The sequence below is a fragment of the Eretmochelys imbricata genome, chromosome 12 (assembly GCF_965152235.1).
Source record: "Eretmochelys imbricata isolate rEreImb1 chromosome 12, rEreImb1.hap1, whole genome shotgun sequence".
Taxonomy (NCBI): domain Eukaryota; kingdom Metazoa; phylum Chordata; order Testudines; family Cheloniidae; genus Eretmochelys; species Eretmochelys imbricata.
Window position 1 is genome coordinate 33,463,705 of NC_135583.1, and position 25,010 is coordinate 33,488,714.

The 25,010-nt window shown below is 41.0% G+C and overlaps 1 protein-coding gene and 1 long non-coding RNA gene across 3 annotated transcripts in view; both read left to right on the top strand.

Annotated features, from left to right (window-relative positions):
• Positions 1–60: 60 nt before the first annotated feature.
• Positions 61–21,501, top strand: LOC144272610 (uncharacterized). Of its 2 annotated transcripts, XR_013347598.1 has the most exons (5): positions 61–281; positions 2,544–2,620; positions 15,517–15,614; positions 19,771–19,980; positions 21,433–21,501. It is a non-coding gene; the product is annotated as an uncharacterized LOC144272610 (long non-coding RNA). The 2 variants fall into 2 exon arrangements; XR_013347597.1 differs by lacking the exons at positions 19,771–19,980; positions 21,433–21,501 and having other exon boundaries at positions 15,517–17,191.
• Positions 21,502–24,455: 2,954 nt separating this feature from the next.
• HSD17B2 (hydroxysteroid 17-beta dehydrogenase 2) overlaps positions 24,456–25,010 on the top strand; it is a 30,626-nt gene continuing 30,071 nt past the window's right edge. The window contains exon 1 of the mRNA XM_077830746.1: positions 24,456–24,632. The gene's annotated coding sequence lies outside the window, so the exon portion shown is untranslated. The remainder of the gene's footprint in view (positions 24,633–25,010) is intronic.

The following is a 25,010-nucleotide window of genomic DNA, read 5'->3' on the forward strand; positions in this document are numbered from 1 at the left end:
GTCCGGGGCACCGTCGCCGGTGGCTTTACTGAACTGAATGGGCTTCCGTAGGGCGGGTCCTTCTGGGAGTCCGTACAACACGATGGCGGCGCTCTCGTGATCACAAGCAGGTTTCGCGCCGCAAGGGGGCGGCCGCTTGAAACGCCGCTGCCGGTTCCGTACAACAAGATGGCGGTTCCCAACGTGCTTTGAGCAGGGATTGTGGGGCATGGCGGGGAATCTGAAGGCGAGCGAGCTGCGCTCTGTGCTGCGGAGGCTGGACTCGGCCAACCGGGCTCTGGGTAAGGGAGGCCGCCCCAGTTGGTCGGGGGAGGGGGTCATCGCGAGCTGCTGGCCACCCCAGCCCTGCTTTCGTTTCATCAGCCCCCGCCCCGCCCCATGGCTGAGTCCCGGACTCCGGCTGCCCGGTGCCCACGCTGGAGACCCGGGCCTTTGGGACCTGGCCTTGGGGCCTCAGGTTTCCAAGCCCCGGCTTGAGCGTCCACACGCACTGCATTGTAACCCTGACTGACTGGCTCTGGCCCTAGGTCTCTCAGCCGTGCTAACGGCTCCACACGGCACTAGGGGCCCGACTGGCTGGGGTATGTATGTGGCATGAGCTGTGCCCATGATGCAAAATAACAGGGCTTCAATCGGAGTCACCCTCCCCCCGTGCAGATCTAGGAACCCTGGGCCTGAGTGCTCACTGACCCTCATCAGACTGACTTGTGTGTGGATGGAAGAGGGCCCAAACCTGAGCAGTGTAGACCTACCCGGTGCGGCTCTGGTTTTGTATTAGAAAATCTGGGTCTGCAGTGCTGGCTGGTGGTGGTCAGAGCCTTCCTCTTTCCTCCCTATAGTGACCCCCTCAGGGGCTACTACTGAACCATGCAGAAGTCTGTCTTTTGAGTAAGGGCATATCACATTTTCATGATGCTCAAACTCTACTGTGGTGCTCAACCTGACTCCTCTGTACCCCAGTCCGGTATTGCTGTAACTCGGATATTGTCTCTAGGCTTGGGAAGTGTCTTTTGGGAGCAGTCCAAATGCAGTTGCAATTTATAGTTCATGCAGTTGAATAGGTATAGAAGATGGCCATGCTGACTAATTAAGTCTGCATGGGAAACCTGGAATCACCAGTGTTGCAAAGCCAAATCCTGCATCAGTGCTGGTATGAACAATGGTTTTAAGCACCTGTGTTAGAAACTAGCAGAGGTGGGATAGCCTTTGTTTTAAGGCACTATATTTGGACTCAGGAAATCTAGGTTTATGCCTGTAGTTTGAAGTGACTGATGATTTTGGGTGCCCAATCTGAGGCCTCTTTAAAGAAGTCTGATTTTCAGAAGGTGGGTGCTCAGCAGAAAATCAGGCACCTCAAAATGTTTCAAATTGGGCACCCAAAGTCTGAAGAATTTAGGCTTACCCCAACTCTGCCACAGCCTGCCTGTTTCAGAGTAGCAGCCATGTTAGTCTGGTTCACAAAAAGAAAAGGAGTACTTGTGGCACCTTAGAGACTAACAAATTTATTTGAGCATAAGCTTTCGTGAGCTACAGCTCACTTCATCGGATGTATTCAGTAGAAAATACAGCCTGCCTGTGTGACCTTGATCTTTCTGTATCTCGGTTCCAAATCTATAAAATAAGTAATAGTACTTCCTCCCACCTTTTGTCTATTTAGATTGTAAGCTCCTTGAGGTGGGGATTGTCTCTTGCTATGTATGTATAGTGCCTCGCACAATGGAGCCTTGCAAATGCTTGGGGTCTTTAGGTACTACTGTAAAACAAAAAAAAAAATTAAATAGCATAACCATGAGGTCTGTCCTAAATGTCAATTCCACAATGAGCAATTTAAATCAGGTGGTGCTTTAGAATTCAAAATCTATCATCTTTGCTCTTTGTACGGCCAGAATCTGTACCTCTTTTGTTCATTAGTCCTTACAAGTGTAATACCTGCAGTGCCCCCTTTGAATTGCCAAAAGGTCTGAGATGTTTGAGATTATCATATTTACAGGTGTCTGGCTGGAATCTGTGTGTCTGTTTTTCTATTTTAGTCAGTCAGGGCCCTTGGAATCACTTTCTGTATCTAGAGCAAGATGCCAGATTCTGATCTTAGTTACATTGTTGTAAATCTGGAAGAAGTTTGCCATGTTCTGAGTTGCCAAGTTTGCCATGTTCTGCCCTGGGAAGTTACATTGCAGTAGGAATGCAACCATGAGGAGCTGGGGTAAGTAACACATAGCTTTGTCACGTGAGCCCTTGCCTACACAGAGGCTATGTTAAATGCAACAGTCTTATCCTTTACCTGAATACATACAGTTGCATTCCACCATGATGTAACTTTTCAGTGTAAACAAGCCCTGTATGTCTTGTACAGTGCTAATATGGGTTTGTTACTAAGCAAACAATGCATAATGGCAACAGAGATCAGTAGAATCACTACAGCTTTACATTAGTGTACTTTATGTCAGAATCTGGTCCAAGGAGTCTAAAACTTAACCGGTAACAACAACAACAATTAAAAAAAAAATGTAAAATCGCATTACTGATGCTTTTCTTTATTTCAGAGACATGTATTCAGTCACTTGGAGAATGTCAGAAAACACTCCAAAAATCAATTAAGTGTCAGAACTACTTAAATCACGTAAGCATGATTATAGTTTCTAATTTTCAAAAATCTTAAGAGGAAAGTAGGAAAAATGTGCTACTTTTTGTTTTGTTTTTTGTTTTTAAATTCATGGCTGGTAAGAGTAAAACCAAGATCTATGGAAAGTTATTCATTGTTCAGAGGGTACCTTATTTATTAACCTTTTTAATAACATTCACATCTTATCAGCAGTGTGTTCCAAGGTAAAATTTATGCATAACATCTGAAACTATAAGGCATTATGTATGTATTTTAGCCTTCTGATTTAAAATTTCTTTTGGCTTTTAACTATATACGTATATAATGGGCGTACTCTTGTGAACATTTATTCATTCGTATGGTTAATTATTTGTAGGATTGATCTCTAATATGTAAACGTTTGAAAAGTAAGATACTGAGCCCTGAATTTGGATTGAGATCTGCTAGCATTGTCCCATAGTGGATTCTGATGCGATATTGGTACTTTGTACTGTTAAAACAGATTGCACTTCCATCTGAATATGTTCAGACACAGTTATAGCGTGGAATGGAGCAATATTATCCTAACTACTGCCCTGATCCTGGACAATGCTCTGTGTGAGCAGGGCCATGCTCTTGCATGGAGTTCTGTTGATCTCAGCGGTACTCTGTGTAGGCTTACAGATCTATCTATGCAGAGCAATTTGTAGGATCAGGATCTATCTCTTTTGTAAGTAATGGTTTTATGTACTTTCATTCCTTTCTTGCCTTTAGCATATTAACTGTGTTATATGGAGTGTTAAGAAGTTAGTTCAGATTTTTTGGTACCTCCTGGCAGATATTAACTCCATAAACCATACAGCATATGTGAGAAAGGTGGGCAAATATTATTCTCATTTTATGGTGGTAGAGCTGGGTTTAGAACTCAAGTGTGTATGGGGAGGAAAGGATTTTTGGACCCTTCCCCACAGACAGTCAACTAGTCCATACTGCCTCACATTTTAATAAAATAAAACCTCTGGCTTTCTTAAGACTATAAGGGTGCTTACTAAAGTCAAGTATATCATATAATCTTACAAATAGACTTCTCATTCTAGTTTCCTTGTTCTTATACAGTGGAACACATGCCTTTTGAAATCTTACACAAGTTTTAATTCCAGTTGGCTGAGGTGGGGTGAGGTTTACTGCTTCAAACATAAGCCTTGTCAACATTTCAAATTTTACTACTTTTTAAAGTACTCAACATATCAGAGACCTGTGTTCCCTCTAAGCTATGTGGCTGCTCAGGAGTGATTAAGTGCCACACACTTGATTAGCAGAGCTGCGCACATCTGGCAGCATTTGTTCAGGTGCCCCTCCCGCCCTGGTGCTTTGCAGCCACATTGCTCCTGCAGCTGCTCCTTGGACCCTCCTACTGGCTGTGCAGAGCAGGAGGGGAGGGGGGTTCTGATATCAGGGCATCCCCCTCCTCCTGCCCCATACCTCATCCCCACAGAGCAGGGGAGAGGGGACAGGGCTCAGGATTTGGAGCAGGAGAGAGCTGCTGAGGTCTGAATGAGCCTCTGGGCAGTGAGGGAGTTCCTTAGAGACAGCGCATGGTCTCTCAAACTTCCCCACCAACCAGCTCTCACTCTGTGTGTGTGTGTGTGTGTGTGTGTGTGTTTGTCTCTCTTTCTGCCTCCCTCCCCCCCGCCCATGTACCCCATCTCTGCAGAGCGGGGAAGGGGGGACAGGGCTCAGTCAGGAGCTGGAGAGGTTTCAGTGAGTGCCTTAAAGAGCGCACGGCATCTTTCAGAAAGTTCCCCAGCAGCCAGCGTGCAGACAGTCGTTCTCTCTCACCTCCCAACATATACTTGTATTGTTGTTGTTACTTTTTGGTACTTCCTGCAATGCACATATATTCTCTGTAATTTTATTCTTTCAAAGTGTGTTATTTTAGTTTTTGACCTATGCATTTCATAATTTTTATTTCTCTTACACTTAAATTTAATTCTTTGTGGAGTGAGTTCTAAAATGCTTAACCTGTCCTGGCTGGAGTAATTATCCCTATGGTAGCTTTTAAAAAATATGTAGATTATAGCTAGGTTTTTTGTTTCTACTGATGGCGCGCATCTGCACGTTTATTCTACACATGATGGAAAAAATTAGAGGGAACATTGTCAGAGACCCAAACATATAATAACATGGCTTGTTTTGCCTATGTGAAGAGGATCAAGCTGTTATAACCCTTTTAAGGAATTGCTCTCTAACGTGGAATCCTTAAATGGCAAAATGTCTTGTGTAAATGGTGTCTTATTTGTCATGGCTTTAAATGAACCTGAACTTCTGTGCAGTGATGCATAGGGATTTTTAAATCAGCAGTTAAATGGAGCAAAGTAAGCAGCTGTAGTGAACCACATAAATTAGAAAGAATGAGCAGCCAGCTCATTAATACCCCAATTTTTAGCATGCTGATTCTCTGCTATTTAAAATGCTTAATTAGTAAAACGATTTTGCCATCAAATCACAAGGCATGCCAACCATCCTATATTGGAGTCCAAGACAATAAGTTCCTATAAGAATCCACCTTACTGGTTTTACTTTTATTGGGAGAATAAACTTTAATTATGCTATTTTATATGATATAAACTGATTAATTTTGTTTTCTTTTTCCTTGGCTATTCAATTGGAGGAAAGAGGGAAACAAGACTTATAATTACAAATGTGTTAAATCCATGAGAGCCCAAAACATCCTAATGGACTTGCAAAATGTGTAAAACAGTTTGGTTTAAATTATACAAAAACAGGTGGAAATAATTGAGTATATTGTGGGAGGTGAGAGAGAGATTTGTAATGTCTGAAATAAAAATAAATCTTGACGCTTCTTAAAAAGGAAGATTTTTGGAGGGCAAGGATAGTCCTATGGGTAAAACAGTTGGGAAACATGGGTTCTGCTGCTGACTCTGCTGTAGACTTTCTGTGTGACCTTGAGCAAACCATTTTCCTCACTTATAAAGTGAGGGTGATATTGCACTTATCTGCTGCTATGAAGCTAAATTCATTAATGTCAACAAATCTCTTCGAGTTCCTCAGATGGATGATGCTTTATAAATTACTCCTGGGGGAATTCTGCGCCAAAAAATTAAATTCTGCACACAATATTTTAAAATTCTCCATATTTTATTTGTCAAAATAATACCATATAATCACAGCAGTTTCAATTATTTTTGTAATATATTTCAAAATACCTGTCAGCAAGTATGTCTGTAACAGTACAGACAACAAAAAAGATTCAGGAAATGTTTTTTGACAAATAGATTCCTTACTAGGTATATTAATACAGAACTCTGAGTAATTCATTTAAACTGCAGTTCAGAACTGTATTTCTCGTACCCCACAGAAGCAGTGCAAAAGCTTGGGAGAGTCAGGGATGAAGGAGGAGCTGAGGGAGAGGGAAGTAATTGCTGGGAAGGAGCCTGGGTGTGAACTTGGAGGGTTGTTGGGTACAGGTGGGAAAAATATGGAACAGGTTTTTTGGGGGGGGCAGGAAGGGATTGTTAGGGAACGTCCCCCATGTAGACCCTGGCTGACCTCTAGCCTCTCCCATTCAATCAGGCACCTCTGCTCCTGTGCCCATGTGTCTCTGCACCCCCATCTAAGTGTCCCTCCACCCTCACTCAGATGCCCCCTCCCTCTGTCCCCATGTGTCTGTGTGTCCTTATCCCCATGTGTCCCTGTGCCCCCTCAGCCAGCCCTCTCCACTCATCTTCATGTTTCCCTTCATGGCCTGTCCCCATGTGTCTGTGCCCCCACTCAGCCTTCCTCCCTGTAGCTCTGCACTCCCTCCCTCTCTGCCGATATGTCCCTGCAACCCCTCAGCTAGCCCCCTCCTCTCATCTCCATGTGCACCTCCCTCCCCTCTGTGGCCCTGTGCTTCCACTCCCATTCAACCCCTGCCTCAGTCTGTCCTCCTCCACTAGCCCTCATGAGCCCCTGTCTGACCCCTCAGCAGCCTAACGCTGTCTGTCTCCCCATATCTCTTGTCGCCTGACCTGGTCCGACAAGTACTAAAAAGAAGGCATGCTCTTTTTCTTTCCTGTCATAGCTTGGTCTGGCCAGGAGTGGCCGTTGTGTTCTAGGCATCACAGCAACCTCTAGTGGGCAAAAGGAAGAACTGTAGTAACTTTTCAGCAGAAGCTATTTTCTGCCCAAAAAACCCAAACAAAGAAAAATATGCACAGCTCATGAAATATGCACACACATGGTGGCGCAGAATTTCCGCAGGAATAATAAATATAATGGTACTGCTCCCAGACAGCAGGGACCTGGGGCTGGAAGCCATCACAGCCTGGCCTCATCCCCTCGGCACCAATGGGGCTCTCATTGGGGAGCTCTGCCTGTAGTAGGGGAGCCAGACTGCAGGTACTTGGCTCTGGGAACATACCTTCAGAACTTCAGTCGTTTGTGTGTGCGTTTTTGTTATTTTAACCGTGTCCATCTGCCACTACCCATGTCTGTCCTTTGCGTCATAGCATCAGCCCTCCTATCTGCATTCCTTGTTATCGTGTCCCTCTACAGTTTCCACCACCTCTACCTACTCTGCTTCCCCTCTCTACCCTATCTATCGCACCTCTCACCAGCACAAATCTAGATCCCACATCCACATCCTCCGCCTTACCTCTGGTGACCCTTGCCTCAGTCCTGGCCTTCCTTCATCCCAACACTCTTTGCCTCCCACACATAAGCTGCTTATCTTCACTTTCATGACTCTTTGTGGCCTAACTCCACACTACCTATTGTGACATTCTCGACCTGGGGGAAGCGTCCTGTAACTCCCATGTTCCTCCTTTATATGCAATTATGATCTTATCTTACATGGCATTCTTTATATGCATCGGGGAAAGGTTATGAACTGCCCAAATATCTAAATATGTATAGCATTAGTGCATATGAAGTTATGAGATTGTGTTGTATGGTTGTCGGTAATACATGCAAGGAAAGTAATCAACGCCCAGGCGGGTGTCAAACAAACATCAACAGCTATTGTCCAGCAAGGGAGTTACAATTCAATGGCTCATCTGCATAAGGCCACACACCAGGGGAATTGTTTAACCTTGCCAGGGGACTCAGGAATACCCACCAGCCATGCCTGGACTTGTGTTCTCCAAGCACATGGACTAAGAGTATAAAACAGAACATAGTGGCCACATGCTTGGCCTTGCTCCTTCCATCACCTACGCTGCAAGTAGCAAGGACACTGAGAAGACTGAAGACTCCAACAGAGGGGACTGACCCAGATTTCAAGGGTGAAACCTGCGTAATATGAACTGTAATATCCAGTGGGGTGAGAAACTGCTTAATCAAGGTGTTGCCCACTTTAATAGGGTTGAGAGTTTAGACTGTGCTTATATTTTATTTTAGTAACTAACTCTTAAACAAATTTATTGACTCCAAAAGATAGTTTTTAACTGTTTATCCCTACCAGTGAGTTTGCCTGAAGCGTTTGGTAGTCTGCTCAGGTTTGCAAAGGCTAGTGTGTATCCACTTTCCATTGATGAAGTAGTGAACCAATTAATAAATTTGCACTGCAAGACCATATATTCCTGAGGTATAAGGCTGGGAGCTGGCAGGATTTGGCTGGAGCCTTTCTCTGTGTGATTCAAGAGTGGCTCAGGGAGTGTTCATGCAATCTAGCCGGGTGTTGGGTCTCCTTATGGGGTTGTGCTGAGTGATAGCAGTGTCTGGAGGGGTTTGGTGCTGGTCACTAGGAAGGCATTGTGAGAGACAGCCCAGGCTGGAGAGTTAAGGGGGCACAGTGGTCCAACAGTCCCAGGCTGTACTCTGGGGATCCCGGCACACCTGTCCTCTCTCATTCACTATCAAATCGCCTCCCATCGGCCATGGATGCCAGCCTCCATTGCCCATATGTTAGATTTTCAAACAGGAACCTTTGTGCTTTCTCTCATCCTGTCTCAGGATGTTCCCCATAAATACTGACAATGTTTCCTCCTTCAAATCTCTCCTTCAAACTCTCCTGTGCCATGATGACTACAAATACTTGACAGAGGTTAGGTTACTGATGCCACTACTGGTCATGCTGACTAGTATTGTCTCATTGTTTTTTTGCACTTCCCTGTCTGTATCCTGTTGTCTGTTTATATTATACTTAATCTCTACCCCAAAGAGTTTAGAATCTATTTTTGTTCTGCTTGTGCAGCACCTCGCACAATAGGATCCTGTTGCATCACAGAGGCTCCGGCGTACTACGGTAGTAATACTTATTAATAAACAGGAATCAGTTATGTGGCTTACAGATTTTTGGTATGTAAGCAAGTCTGACACTGAAAATTGAGACCATGCCTTTACCTAAGGGTCTTTATTGTTTATAACATGGTATTGCTCTAGGAAAGTCTACCTTTAGACATGCAGAAAATCCCACACATAATGCACTTATCTCGGCATAGAAACAATCCAGCAGGAATAAATCCTTCCATTATTGAAACTATTTGTTCCACAGCAAGAAAAGAAAAAAGATTTAAAAGTTAATGGCATTTGCTGTTTCCCTGGCACTAATTCAAATAGCTTGATATTTGCTTATCTTAACAGTTCTCTCATCACTCTGACCTACCTTCCTGTACAGAATGTGTGTGTATTATTTAATGCAAACGATACTTCAAGCACTAACTGGAAGAAAGTGGGATCTGATAATTAGAGCAGAGGATTCCCAGTCAAAATGGCAAATACCATCATCAATTTTGAAATTCCTTTCTCTTCTTACTGTGAAATAACTTATCTCTGAAACAAGTCATCCAAACTTTATTTGCCTCAATTTACCTATGGGTAAAATGGATGCTGGAGTAATCTCTTTTTTACAGGAATCTTGTGAGGCTGTAAGCTGTTTGTGAAGCATTTTGAGATCCTTGGATGAAAGGTGGTGTGTAATAGTTTGCATTATGGTGGTTAGAATTACATAGTACCAAAGAGGTATATATGAGTCCCTATATATTTCTTCCAGTGTATATCAAACATGACATATTGCAGCAGTGCCAATCCAGTCCTAGGCTTCTAATGTTCTCATCAAGTTTTTGGATTAATATCCTTTTGTGTATGGCCAGAAGTCAAGTCCGAAAGAGACTCCATACTACGACCTAGTCAACCACACACCTGGGCTTTACTTTTCAGCAGCAAAGTGGTGGGTTTAATATTTAGGTAGTTGCCTCTGCGACTACTGTATTTTTCACTCTGATCTGGCAGATGGTGCTGTTGTACCACACACCTGATTTAACACCTTTCAGAGACGTTTTGCAAAACTATCATAATTATATCATCGGTACCATAGCGTCAGTACTTGCATTTTAACTACTGACTAGGGGCAGCACATTCATAGCATACCAGCAAGCTACAGGAAAAGAAAGGCTAGCTAATTTTGTTCTGGATATGCAGGTCTAGAATCAGTACAATTTATGTCGGATAGTTGCTCTTGGCTGTGTCGGGATGTACAGGAGGCTTTCAACGTGTAATATGATGTATACAGCTAGAAAATCAGTGTTTTGGGGTCTTCTGTAACAGTTCTAAAAAATTTCACTATTTTTAGCACATGAACTTGATTCAGGCTTGATAAGAAAGATTGTATATGTTTTATTCTGATAGGTTTCAGAGTAGCAGCCGTGTCTGAACCAGTCTGAGAACACTTCAATCTCTCTGGTCACTCGATTAGAGACCTAAAAGTGACAATTCTTCAACAAAAAAACTTCAGAAACAGACTCCAACGAGAGACTGCTGAATTGGAGTTAATTTGCAAACTGGATACAATTAACTTAGGCTTGAATGGAGACTGGGAGTGGATGGGTCATTACACAAAGTAAAACTATTTCCCCATGTTTATCCCCCTCCCCCCCACCCACCGTTCCTCAGACATTCTTGTCAACTGCTGGAAATGGCCCATCTTGATTATCACTATAAGAGGTTTTCTCCCCCCCCCCCACTGGTATTAGCTCATCTTAAGTGGTCACTCTCCTTGCAGTGTGTATGGTAACACCCATTGTTTCGTGTTCTCTGTGTATATAAATCTCCCCACTGTATTTTCCACAGAATGCATCTGATGAAGTGAGCTGTAGCTCACGAAAGCTTATGCTCAAATAAATTGGTTAGTCTCTAAGGTGCCACAAGTCCTCCTTTTCTTTTTATTCTGATGAATCAAAAATTTACTGTTTTTCCCTCTACCAAAGTCGTCCTTTTAAAAATATAGGTTTACATAAATTCAGGGTGGTCATTTTTGTTATGTTGGGCTTTTTATAAAAATTAAAAGAAACCTTACATATTTTGCAGCAAGTTAGTGGCTAGAAGATGCAGCCAAAGGTCAGAACTCCTGTTTTCTCTTTTATAGCTTTAGCATCTGTTTACTGAGTGACTTTGAACAAGTCGATTTAACCAAACTTTTCAAAAGTGGCTGCTCATGTTGTATCTCCGTGTTTGGGTGCCCTACTAGAGGCATTTAGGGCCTAATTTTCAGAGAGGCTGAGTACTCCAGCAGAAGTAAATGGGTAATGGGTACTTAAGGTCTCTTAAAACATTCTTATGTATCTCAGGCTGGGCACCTAAAATTAGTAACCAACTTAAAAATGTTGATATTAACTTTTCTTGGCTCTAGTTTCTCCATTTTTAACAGGGAAGCTATACTTCCTGGCTCATGGGTGTTGTGAGGTTCAAATAACTACTGTTTGTAAATATATTGATTGGGAAGTGTTGTTGTTGCAGCTGTGTTTTGGAGGTAGGGGAGGCTTAATTTCATATTCTATAATTCTAAGTACAAGGGACCCAATCCTTTGTGAATAGTTCCAGTAATTCAGCACAACTACATATAAAAGCAAGAGCTGCAGAGTTTTGCTTCCCAGAGACTAAAACCATTTAAAAGTAAATGTATATAAAACATCTTTCAAAGACTTAGAATATTGTTGGAGAGAGAAACTTAAATGCAAGATTTTCATAGCTGTGTCTGTTCTTATAAATAAGGACAGAATCTGAGCTTCAATTTTTGAATCTCTTGGCTTTAGTCACTTGAAACTAGACTCCCAATTATTTAAATAAGACTTTATAATTCTGAGATAATAATATATTAAGTTTAATGATAAATTGAGTTCCCATTGTGGTTGATGTTCATCCAAGTGCACTGATCTACAAAACAGATAACAAGGAAGGTTCATCACATGCTAGTAATTCATACAGCTGTCTGTGAATCCATACGTTTTCATTGATGTGTGACGACCTCACTTTCTCATCTTGTGTGAGAGCTGTGTCAAATCAACCTGCCATGAATCCTCAGCTCTAATTATTGAAGGTGAGAGGCGCGCTTCCTTTGATCATTTGGAAGAAATTAAAATCTCTCAGCTGCATAAACTTCAGGTTACATGTAAGGTACAATATATGCAACTATCTTTAGGCAAAATTTCTCTTTGATCTGTACATCATACTGCATTAACTGTGCAGCAACAATGACTCTGTAGGTACAAGCAGCAGTGATGTAGGAGATATTTCAGCAATAACAAGTGTGACCTAACTAAAAGCATGAATATTTCTGGTTATGTTTTTGAAGCTCTTTCCTCCACAACTTCTGGATTCTCTTTCCCTCCCTCCCCAATAAACATGTATGGAAGCTTTGTGCATTGTATTGAAAAAGAGTACTCAAATGGCACATGCTTATGACTTCTGATTTTTCAGAGAAATCCATCAATAGTTTGCTATTAAACTGGGAGAAGGTATCTAGCATGATTACATGGGTCTGTGATGGGGCTGTTAATATTCAATATTTTCACTCGTGATTTGGATAATGGAGTGGAGAGTCCGCTTATAAAACTTGTGTGTGACACTAAACTGGGAGGGGTTACAAGCCCTTTGGAAGACAAGATTAGGATTCAAAAGGACCATGACCTTGGATACTTGGTCTGAAATTGGCAAGATGAAATTCAATAAGGACAAATGCAAAGTACTACACTTTAAGAAGGAAAAATTAAATTGAATATGCGCCAACAGTGTGGTGCAGTTGCAAAACAGGCTTGTACTTCGTGGTGTACTAACAGCAGTGTCCTGTCTAAGGCATAGGAGGTAATTGTTCCTCTTTACTTGGCACTGGTGAGGTCTTTGCTGGAGTTATTGTGTCCAGTTTTGGGCACCAAACTCTAAGAAGAATGTGGACAAATGAGGAAGTCTAGAGAACAACAAAAATGACAAAAGGCTTAGAAAACCTGATCTAAGAGGAAAAGTTCAAACAAACCCCAACAAAACAAACTGGGCATGTTTAGTCCTGAGACTCAAAGATTGAGTGGGGACCAGTTAAGTCTTCAGCTATGTGGAGGGCTGTTATACAAAGGACGGCGATTAATTCTGCATATCCACTGAAGATAGGGCAAGAAGTAATCAGTTTAATCTCCAGCAAAGGAGATATAGGTAGTTAAATACTGAAATAAGCTTCCAAGGGAGGTTGTTGAAGCCCGTCTTTGGAGGTTTTTTCAGAACTGGGTTAGACAAACAACTGTCAGGGATGTTCTAGTTTACTTGGTCCTACCTCAGCACAGGGGTCTGAACTAGATGACCTTTGGAGGTCCCTTCCAGCCTTTCATTTCTAAGATTGTATATCCAAAATGACTGTATTTTATAATAACTTCAGGATTGTGACACAGACCAACCAACTGTAATGTGTCCAATGGGATATCTGGTCTATGTGAATAGAGCATGCTGAAAGGACATCCACGGTATTTTTCATACTTTAAACGTTTCTAATCAAGATAAAGTGGAGCAAATCTGAGCCCTCATCCTTGGAAAAGCCATTCCACTGGTACTTCAAGACCCAAGTTTCAGTATGTATCTTTCCCTTCATCCTTACTAACTGCTTCAAAGTCCCATGTTGTTATTCAGCAGACAATATTACCTATCTTTTTCCAGTTTCACGAAGCAGTGTTTCTACAGTTGTCAGTGTCCTGATCTGACAAGAATCCCTAGCATCCCTGTGCTGGTGACATAAGTAGACCGTACGATTAGTAATGGAAGAGGAAGCTAGTCTGGTGGGGGAAGTAAGAAAGGTATTCTGGGTTCTTTTATAATAGCCCTTATTCTTCTTAAGTTTTATATCCTTTAGGATGTAACAGGAGCATACTTTCACTTTCTCAGTCAAATTCATTAGTATTTATATAAAATATTCATGAAGCTTTACAGTGATGTAATAATGTCTCATCCTGAAGAGTTGATAGTGTTACGGGATGTTGATGTTATAGAACAGTGGTGGTGGGCTTATTGTCATAGCCATTGGTAAATGTGGAAGAATGGTAACCTAGAATTGGGAAAGATCTAACCAATGGTTTTCAATGCAAAAAACAATGTAAGTAGTCTTGGGGACAGAGCAAATCTGGATATGAGAGGCATTCAAACTGTCCCATTTGCCATGCCCCTCATGTTTGTGATACAGTGGCTGCGGTTTAGACAATGGGCTCCTAATTTTCAAGTATTAACAATGTAAAACAAGCAAACATGTAAAGTTCTTAGCCTGCATATGCATTCCACCCACTGCTAAAAAACTTAGTATGTATTATTCAAGACATAGTTTGGTAATACAGAGGGGGAAGGAGGGAAGATTGAAAGTGAAAGGAAAAAGAAAACACTTTTTTTAAATAGATGCAAACTTTGGCTGGGGGGGGTGGTGGGGTGTCTACTTTTAAAAGATGGTATTTAAAATGTAAAATCAAAGGGCCAGTGTTACTGAAAACTATTGAATGGTTGGACTCATTATTGTAATTCAAGGAGATGACCCTGCTACTGAAGCTTTTAACTCTGGTAGGTTTTGGTACTATGTATTTTAAAACTTCATTCATGCGGAAACAGTGGCAAGAGTCCTTGCTTTAAATGCATTTAATCTAAAATGATTTGCATATGAAATATTTAACCACCCTCTGATATTTGCAATAGCACCACTATCTTCCACCTTGATATTCTACCTCTGTGCCCAATGAAGTTTGACTATGGAGCTCTGAGAATCTCTCGTAAGGAAATTTGTCCAAAAGTTCATAAACCTTTGAGCAGCACTGATTTATCATGTTCGTTCCAAATCATGCAAAATCAAGTGGCTTTGCTTTGTTTGGAGTTTGTTCAAAACCAAAAACTCCAAAAGAATTTGAGTTTGAGAATCCACTCTAAAGGAAACCAGGAAAAAAACACCCATGAATTTCTTGGAGGCAGCTGCTTTCTCCCTCATCTATAGGTAGTTGCAGGTGCTGTAGAGTCAGTTTTAGACAAGTTTGAAATATACCATATAAAGCACTGAATAATGGCGAGGTTACGTGGTTACAAACATTTCTTCCTTCTGTCAAGCTATTTACTTTCCATTTGAAACTCTTATCTGTACAGTTTGCTTTGCTTTGTCTGGAATGGTAACACGCAAGAATATGGTAACATGAGAATTATTCAAATGTGGTGTATAGTGGGATTTTAACCACTCTATCTAACTAAGCATCTGTTATGTTCCAGTTACCGTTTGTTAATCGATTGACTGTTTTGCATCTGTTATAATTATGTAATGCAATAGCATTGCTGTCTTGCCTGTGTGGCTGCATTTCGTTATGCATGTGGTCATCTTAATTATATGATAGCAAGAACTGGGAATAGCATATAAGTACTTGCTAAGGGCTTGCTCCTGTGAGGTTTCTATACCTTCTCAATTATCATTCACTTCAACAAAAGTTGAGTGCTCTATGCATCTCCCAAGCATGCTTAGGTTCTGGCTGTAAATGATTTATTACAAATTAATATTTTTGCTACTTTAGGGGAACGAGGAGAACTGAATAGTTGTGGAATTTAAATATATGACCTATAGCAACAAGTTTTTTGTTTAGTTCAGACAGTAAAACCAGGATGATTGAATCTTGCATTTAAACACCTTTCTTTCCCCTCTCCCCCGTTGTCTTTTACAGAGTATTCAGCCTATCAAAGCAGGCTTTGTGCCAAATGAAAATGCTAGAACTGTTCCAGGGCATGCAGCAATTTAACTCTTCATCTGTCACAGCAATGTGTAGGAGTCAAATTACAAGTATATTCATATTTGTGTATAATTTCATCAAACATGCAATGGATGAATTGACACTGACATTTTTCTCAATCTCTGGATGACTTTGTCTAGAGGGAAATGTTATTTTAATGGTAGAAGAGCTGCAGTTTGTAGAAATTGAATATCCTGATGCTGTGCACTAGTAGTGTTCTCAATTCTAAGCTCTAACTTCCATAGTTAATTTATTTTTTAACATGTACAGAACTGTAATATTCCAAACAATTCTTGGTATATTGATTGAATAAAGTTACATAGGGAAAAGTTACTAACTCAGTTACTTTACCCACTGTGTTTTTAAACAAAGCACAGGGATTATTTTCTGTAATTGGTGCTGTAGCAGTATGATCTAATATGGCCAAGGCTTTGTTCTATTCCTAGTTCTGCCACTGATACATTATATTATACAATCTTGTGGGAGTCATTTTAACCTTTTTGCACCTCTTCCTGCCCAGTTTTAAAATAATGCCCTCCTTTTGTAAAAGCACTTTGAACTCTGCAGTTATACAGTGATTGTCACCTGTAAAGTATTATATTAATATTATAGCCAAACTAAGTGATAAACTCCCATCTGCTGGTAATCTCTTGCCTGAGAGAGATTGTTCTCAGGAACTATGTGTTTTATCTGTGCTAGGAGCAGGAATCTACTAAGTCACTTAATGTTAGCCCAATTCATTCATAACTTGGCTGCAACCTGCGAGAGAGGACCATTTTTTATTTATTTTAGTTTTTTTAATAACTTGTAAGCTACAGGAACCTTACTATCAAATAAAAATGCAATTCAGAATCATCACACCCCCATCCACTCCCCCAGCCAGAGACCACACCCCTACCCCAGCCTGCTCCCACTCTCCAAACCCCTTGGCCCCAGCCCAGAGACCCCCTCCTCCACCCCAAACCCCCTGCCCAGCCTGGTGAAAGTGAGTGAAGATGGGGGAGAGTGAGCAATGGGGGATGGAGTGAGTGGGGTGTGGGGGCCTCAGAGAAGGGGTGGAGTAGGGGTGGGGCCTTGGCAAAGGGCGAGGGTGGGGCAAGGGTGTTCAGTTTTGTGCAATTATAAAGTTGGCAAGCCTAGCTCTAGCTGTCTCGAACCTCTGCGCCTATCTGTTCAAAAATATGGGCTTTGCAGCATGCCCTGAAGGCAATAAATGAGTGAATTCCAAAGTTGGGGCGGGGAAGCCCTCATAAAACCTGTACCCCTGTTCCTTCTACCTACAAAGAGAATTTCCGTGCAAGAGTTCTCTTAATTACATTTGTGGCAGGATCGCATAAGGAGAGAGGCAGTCTCTCCCTCTAGAGTATTAAATGTTTAAAGAAAGTTTCTCAGGTTATAAACATGAATGTTTATTAAGCTATCAACACACTCCAACTATCCTCTGGCAGGAACATTCTCTACACAAGAGCAAAGAACCCCTTAGGTAGCTTAAGCTGAGCCACCAAAAAGTGAGGCTCACAAAATTAATGGACTTTAAAACATTTTGGTCCCTAGACCACTAGTTATAAGTCTTGTAAGTGTGTGTGTGGAATAAAGAAGCTATGAAAAAGAAACTTGTACTTGCTCCTTTTTTAATTGAATGAGGGAGAAAAGTTTAGTACAAAAAAGGAAGCATACCGCTGTGAACGTTACAAACTACAGCACATACGAAGGGCGCATGGCCTCTTTCCTGCACCAAGCCAGAGTAAAAGGGCTTAACAAAGGTGCTTTATTGGAGGATGTAATCCTGCCCCTCTTGTCTTCCCAAAACTGTGCCATGTGGCTCTTCTGCAGTCCTACACTTGCAGTAGCCATGGTGCCAGCTGTACTATTCCCAGCCCCCACCACTCTCTTCAGGACACGGAATGGGTTGGGTAGTGGAGCTGGGTAATTTAGGTTTTGCTAGTTATCAGACTGTGTATGCTTGCTGGTAGGGGAGACGTTAACCCTTAAGTATTCAGAAAAGTTTTCATTATCTATATCTTGCCATAAAATAGCTATGTGATGTACTTTTTCTATTAAATAGTAGCCAGAGGAAAACACCAATTTTTTTAATTCCCCACCCACACAACTTTTTTTTAAAAAGCCTCTGTTTCCCAGTAAGATGTATTTCCCATCTTTTCTGTGACCGCTCAATTTAATAGAAGTTTTGGGTGTTCCTTGGGACTTCAGTGAAATTGAGCTTTACCTGCATTTTTACAAAAGACTCATTTATAGTAAGACAGCACAAAACAATGTAAAAGATAGTGTTCATACTTAAAAATCAATGGATGAAAATTAATTGTTGCTAACTCTGATGATTTTATTGCCAGTCTCACAATATTTGATACTTTTCTGAAAATCTCAGTTCTTGCAGTCGTGAGAACCTGAGCTTTCATTTAAAAAAGAAAGAAGTTTCTACTCCTCATGGTTAGGACCCTGTGTAAATCACAATTTATTTTTAGAAAATACATGGCAGTGTAAATAGCAAAGTATTGAATTTCAGAGTTTGCACTGAATGAATTTTACAAGTAATGTTGGTCAATTTCAAGGACGGAATGAATTTTACAAGTAATCATTTGTCCTAAATTGACTAATTGAGGTGTAAAATTCATTTTGTCCTTGAAATTGACTAGCTAAGTTAATTTTTTTGTATGAAAGACTGTGGTAGACATTTTCCTTTTCTAAAGAAAATATTTAAAAGATCATGGTGTGGGGACATTTTCATGATTTCCATGCCCTTTGTGAAATTGTGATTTATATAAGGTCCTACTTGGGGTTGGGAAGAAGAGCTTGAAATTGTAAACCCTAAAGACTTAAAAGCAAGACAGCAACTAAAGAGACCCTCAAATGTATTAACTTTAAAGATGTCTCATGATCTTTAAACCAATCTTATGCTTTTTTGCCAGATTCATGGTTGGTGAATATGTGGAGCTGGCAATACTGAAATTGAGATTCTTGAGTTTGTGATAGCAAATAAGTAATGCCAGTGAAGCAAATCTGAATGAAGACTTAAGAGAAAGTACACAGGAGAAATGGAATATAAAAGTTATATAGTTTTCCTTAGAATGAAAGTGCAGCTACAGCACGTTTCTGAGAAGCGAAACATACTAGGTATGTCATAAGTAGTAATTGTCTAAGGGAGAATCACCATGTTCTTTTTTGCACACAAAGAAGCAGACAGGAATGGAGGTCTGTGTTCCCTGTAAGCTGTGTGCTTGGGCAGCCGAGTCGTTGATTAGCAGAACCACGCACATCCAGCCTGCAGCGTGTGTTCAGGTGTGCCCCCCCCCTCGCCCCACTTTGCAGCCACATTGCTGCTGCAGCTGCTTCCAGGACTCTCCTGCTGGCTGTGCAGAGTGTGTGTGTGTGGGGTGGGGGGCAGAGTGGAAAGGGAGGGTGCTGATGTCAGGGTTTCCCCCAGCCCCCATACCCCATCTCCACAGAGCAGGGTAGAGAGGACAGGGTTCATCAGGACTCTCAGCAGCTCTGAGGTCTGAACTAGGCTTCGGGTGAATGCCTTAAAGAGACAGCGCATGGTCTCTTGGAGACTTCCCCGGCAGCCAGCACATACACTGTCTGTCTGCCTCACACACGTGCACACGCGAGCGTGCACGCACTCTGTCTCAACCCCCAGCCCCCATGTATCCCAGCTCTGCAGAACGGGGGCGACAGCAGGTGGGCGTCTCTCAGAACCTTCCCCAGCAGCCAGCACACACACACAGTCTCTGTGTCTCACACATACACTCTGTGTCACACATGCAAGCAATCACACACACACACACAGTCTGTCACAAACTGTCTTTCTAATGTCTGTCTCGCACACGCGTGCGCACACTGTCTCACGCACACATTCTGTATGTCTCTCTGTCACACACAGTCTCTCTCTCTCTCTCTCTCTCTCACTCACACACTCTGTCTCTGTCACGTACCTCCCAACATTATTGTTGTTATTTCTTGGTACTTCCTGTAATGCATATATACTCTCTGTAATTTTATTCTTTCAAGTATGTTATTTTACGTTTTTGACTGGTCTATGCATTTCATAATTTTTATTTCTCTTACACTTTAAATTTAATTCTTTGAGTAGAGAGTTCTAAAATGCCTAACTTGTCCTGGCTGGAGTTAGTATCCCTATTGGTAACTTTTAAAAATATATATTATATCTAGGTTTTTTGTTTCTACTGGTGGCGCACATCTGCACATTACCTTGGTGCACATAACATTTATTCTGCACATGGGTGGAAAAAATTCGAGGGAACATTGGTGGAGGTGATGTTTGCCTACGTGAGAGCCATGACTCCTGTGTTTTGTTCCTGTCTTTGTTGCTGGCTTGCTGTGTGACTCTCTGTGACCCATTTTACTCATCTGTACAATAAGGTAGGTTTAGCACTATTACCCTCAACAGGGAGTTTGTGAAGATTCAGTTGCTTATGGTTGTAAAAGACATTCCTGAATGAAAGACATCATTTAAATGCAAACTACTTAGAATAATTAACTGTGGTAGTTTCCCTTCTCAAAAGTTTTTTTCATTTATATATAAAATTATTCTTTTTAGTAGGGGTTGATTTTCAAAGTTGCAAAGGACACAAAGGGAAGTCAGTGGGATTTGGGTGCCTAATTCCCATTTGTGCCTTTGGAAATCTTCCCCTGGAGGAAGATAAGCATAATTATAACCATTTAGCAACACTTAAACATGTGGTGCTAAAATTATACTCTCGGGTACATAAGAACGTTGCGGGTTGCTGGGAGCAGAATTTAGTCCATTGTTCTTTTTTCCAGCACCAACTAAATTCTGTGTTCATTTGGCAGAGTTTTGGCATAATTGTGAGACTTTGCTTTTTCAGCTGTTTTGAAAGCATATTGCCATTCTCTTGTATGCGGCTACTGAGTGGCATTTCCTGGGTCTTGACCTGCATCATGAGGCAGTCAATATGTGGTGAATTATTATATTTTGACTATAAATAATTCAAATTAAATCTGTTTCAAACTAATGGTAATTAACGCTTCTTTGTAATGAAATGTAATCATAGGAATTCTTAAAGCCCCTCTTATGACACAGCAGTTTTATTTTAACTGCTGGAAAAAAAAATTGGAATGGAAACTTTGCTTAAATGAAAAATTGCTTCTAGGCAGAGACTGTGGATGCCAATTTTCAGCCCAGAATAAACATTTTAACACATGAGTTAGAAAGCCATGAAATAAGAGGTTTTTAAAAATGGGAAACACTTAACCTTAACAATTGTAGTTGTAGTCTCTGATTTAAAATCTCTGATGTGCTGTAGGGTACGTTTAGAAAGAGGGGAAAATGAAAACAGTTAGGATCTCATTATTGATAGCAATTTAGGGCTAAACTCTGTCCCCGGATGTGTATGCTGCCTCCACTGAAGTAACAGTATGTGTCTGAGATCAGAACTTCTGTCTAAAACAATCTGTCTTAAATAGTTTGAATTCATCTACTGTATCTTGGGTCTTATTGTTTGGTACGTAACTTCTAGGATGATTACATGATTCAGGAGGCTGGTAACTAATAAAGATCCTGTTCAGTAATGAGCAAAAGAGTGAAATGAGTCAGATGGTCGCAGTCCTGTTCCACCGGGATATTTATCAGTACAATTGATGCCCTCGTTTGCAGTCTCAAAAGAGCCAAAGGAGGAGAAATGAACTATCTTAAAGATACTCCCCCTATGGCATTGCCCAGGTGGAGGGTTATCACTAGTGATAAAATTCATTAAATGTATCAAGAAGAATCTATTGATGTTCCCACAGGAGGCTGTAGAGTAGACGGTAAGTGCGGCAGGACCGCTTAAACTTCATTTACTCTGTCCACAGGAAATAATCTCTGGAGACTGAAATTTCACTTTTTTTTTTTTTCTTTGCTGCATTGGGCTAAACTACAGTGAATGGAGGAGTTCCTAAAACATGTCAGCCCATAAGAGCCTGCATACAACTGCAGAACAGAGCTGTACTCTGGCATCGCTTTCATGGGTTAATTCAGTCACTTCTAGGAGAGCTGCTTCTTGTTTTTTAAAAAAGAGTGGAGACAAGACACAGAACTTGTATATCAGCTGACATGCCTGACAAGCTCTCCAGAATTAATCTGTCTGGGAGCTGCAGTGCTGAGTTTAATTATGGAAAGACTGCATCTGTGTTCAAAGCAATTGAGAAAAAGAAGAAAGTAAAAAGTCTGTTTATCCATCAGGCTGAAAGCAGTTAATCAAAGACAGATGGTTACTCTATATATTTTGTTTAATGGATCGTGGAGCTGTATTCTGTGAGTAAATTAAACCTATCTGGTCAGAATCTGCCTTTGAAGATGCATGTTGCAACCCTCATTGACTCCAATAAGAGTTATATGCAGGCATCCTGGGGCAGATTCAGGCCCTGAGGTTGTAGTATGCTGTGTTAAAATGCAATTTTGAAATGAAACTTAAAAGGCAAGTGATGCTTTACAGTATTGGTAAAACTGTTCATGGTGGATTATTCAGAGTTCAGGAAGCCTCTTCCATGAATGATTTGTTAAAAGTATAGCAGCGTAGTCAGAAAAGTTTCTTCTCTCTACCCACACAGATATGACCGCCCCTTCTCCCCCCCACCAGGCTTTGCAATATTTAAGTCCTTACCATATAAACAGGTAAAAGCCTCATAAAAGCCTCAGTTTTTTTTGCACTGCAGATTGTTTCAAATAAACACCTAAGTATTTGATATGGTTGCAATTGGGTCCTGAGGCGTGAATTTTTTTTGTGTATGTTTAATAAGGTAAATATGTCGTGGTAGAGATAAACACTTACAATATGGGAAGAAATCAAATTCAGGTAGTTTTCTTCTCTCAGGTCCCAATCCTGCAAGCATGCGCATGCTTCACCAAGCTTTTGAGCAATTCTACTGAAGTCAATGGGACTACTTAATACATATAGTTAAGTACATGTGTGTCTGCAGGATCAAGGCCTTAGTGTGTATTTAGTTTGTGTTGCTTGGTCCCCTTGGGCACTTCTACTGCAATGGGGGGGAAAAAAAAGAAAACCTACAGCAGCAAGGCTCAAAGTCTAGGTCAGCTGACTCAGGCTCCAGCTATAGGGCTAAAAATAGCAGTGTAGACATTCCTGCTTGAGCTCTGAAACCAGAGAGGGAGAGGGGGTGTCAGTTGACCCAGGCTCTGAGGCTCTCTGCCCTGTGTGTGTGTGTGTGGTGGGGGGGGGAGGGTTGTTTTCTTTTTTGCAGTATAGACATACCCTTAGACCCCAAATCAACAATGTACTTAAAGTTACACGCAGGCTTATGAATAGTTCAGCTGATTTCATGGAACTACTCATCTGCTTATAGCTAGGCACCTTCTGAATCAGGGCCTTAGATGAGCCCATAATATACAAGATCTAAGATGAACCGTATGATAAAGGAACACAAAAGTATTAAACAATCCAGATATCTAAAAATGATACTTCCTAATGTTCAGCTTATGTGTAAGCCCACAAAATGAATGTGCACAAGTCACTACACTTGCACAGAAATGGGTTTACTTCAGCAGATTGTAAGTAAGAACATTACTATTTGCTACAGCCAGAGCATTTTCCTATTGAAAAATGGTATTTAGCTATAACTCTTCTTACTGTCGTTGACCGCGTTAGAATGAGATTGAAGCAGTTTTGCAGCAGCACAAACTAGTGTTTAAAAATAACAAAATCAAATCAATAGCATTAAAGGATAGCGGGTGATGCTTTGTATGTAGCACTCTGTATTTAATACAAATAATAAGGTAAGTCAATGAATATGGACAAGGTGAAGTCATGATTATTTAACGGGGTATGTACTTATTTGGCTTACTTCCCAATTCATAACCAAATGACTTGTTTTTCAAGTGAGAGGAAACAGATTGTGTGTCAGATAACTTCCATTTTGCCACAGTTGATCACTTAATCCTATATCCCAATAGAGGTAATTCAGTTGCAAGAGGAATAATGTTTCACTGTATAGAAGGCTGCCCTGGGCTTTGTGAAACCTAGCTTTGATTCCCCACAGCACCACAGACGTTGTGCAGGCGTATCTTTTGCCAGGGCTTGGATTGGATTGGCCAATGTGGCAGTCTGGCATAATGACACATCTTTCAAGATGCTATCTTGTTCTCCAGATTCCCAGCTTTCATTTATTAAAAAAAAAAAAAAAGTCCTTGTCTCTACTAAAAACTTAAACTGGCATAGTTGTGGTGGTCAGAGGTGTGAAAAAATACACACCCCTGACCAACAACCAACCTCTGTTGGAAATGGGAAGGAGTTTTCATAACACCAGAGGTTTCACTGATTCAGGATGTCTTGGTCTGTTGCACAAAATTTGCAAAGTGTTCATCTAATAGTTAAACTGGCACAAAGCTTAGTTTTGATGGGCCTGAAATAGGAGGGAGATTTTCCCTTTTGAAGTATTAGATCTTATAATATCAAAAGTGGGCAACTGCAGTTGCTTATTCACTGTAAATCAAATCCAATTTATTAATATAGTATTTTAGTCTTAAGTAATAATGAATATCAGATAACCACATGTTTTAAAATCAACAAAGTTCAATAAATTGGATACATATTTTAAATATACAAAAAATTTTAAAAACCCACAAAATTAACCCATCATCCTCACCAACACGAAAATAAAATAAGAGTTAAAAATACCCAATTTCATCTAGAGCATAAGGAACCTCTCTTTCACTTGTACTTGTTTTTGTGGCCAACCAGGCAAATAGCGCATCAGCCTGTATAATTAAGGTATTTTCACTACATAACAAGTATTTTTGTTTTTTAGCTGGTGTGGTAAAAGGTATTTGAGCCAGGAATGGAGCTAAGCATTTATTTCTTACATGACAGTACAGGTTACAGGAAAGCTGACGTGTGCTACATCTTCGATCTGGCCACACCTGCACAGAGAAAGGTGATTGTCTCTCAATACCAGCATACCTCCCTTTCAGATAGGCTGAGAGCATAAGAACATAAAAGGTCCATCTGGTCCAGTATCCTGTCTTCCGACAGTGGCCAATGGAATGAACAGAACAGGTAATCAAGTGATCCATCTCCTGTCACCCATTCCCAGTTTCTGGCAAATAGAGGTTATGGACACCATCCCTGCCTATCCTGGCCTAATAGCCATTGATGGACCTATCCTCCATGAATTTATCTATCATAGCTTGAAAATGGAGAACTGCAAAAGCTCTCCTTAAAATGTTGTTGTTAAAAATGTCCAAATATTTCTCAGAACTGAATATTGTTTTAAATGAGAAAGCCAAGGGGGTATTTGTTGTAGGAATATCTTCCATATCCAATTGTTTGTAAATAGCTTCTGCTCTAAACATGATTATAAAGACTTCACACTTTTGTCCAGGTCTTGCCAGGTCAAGTTCCAAGAAGTCCAAAGACCGAAGCAGGGACTTAGTC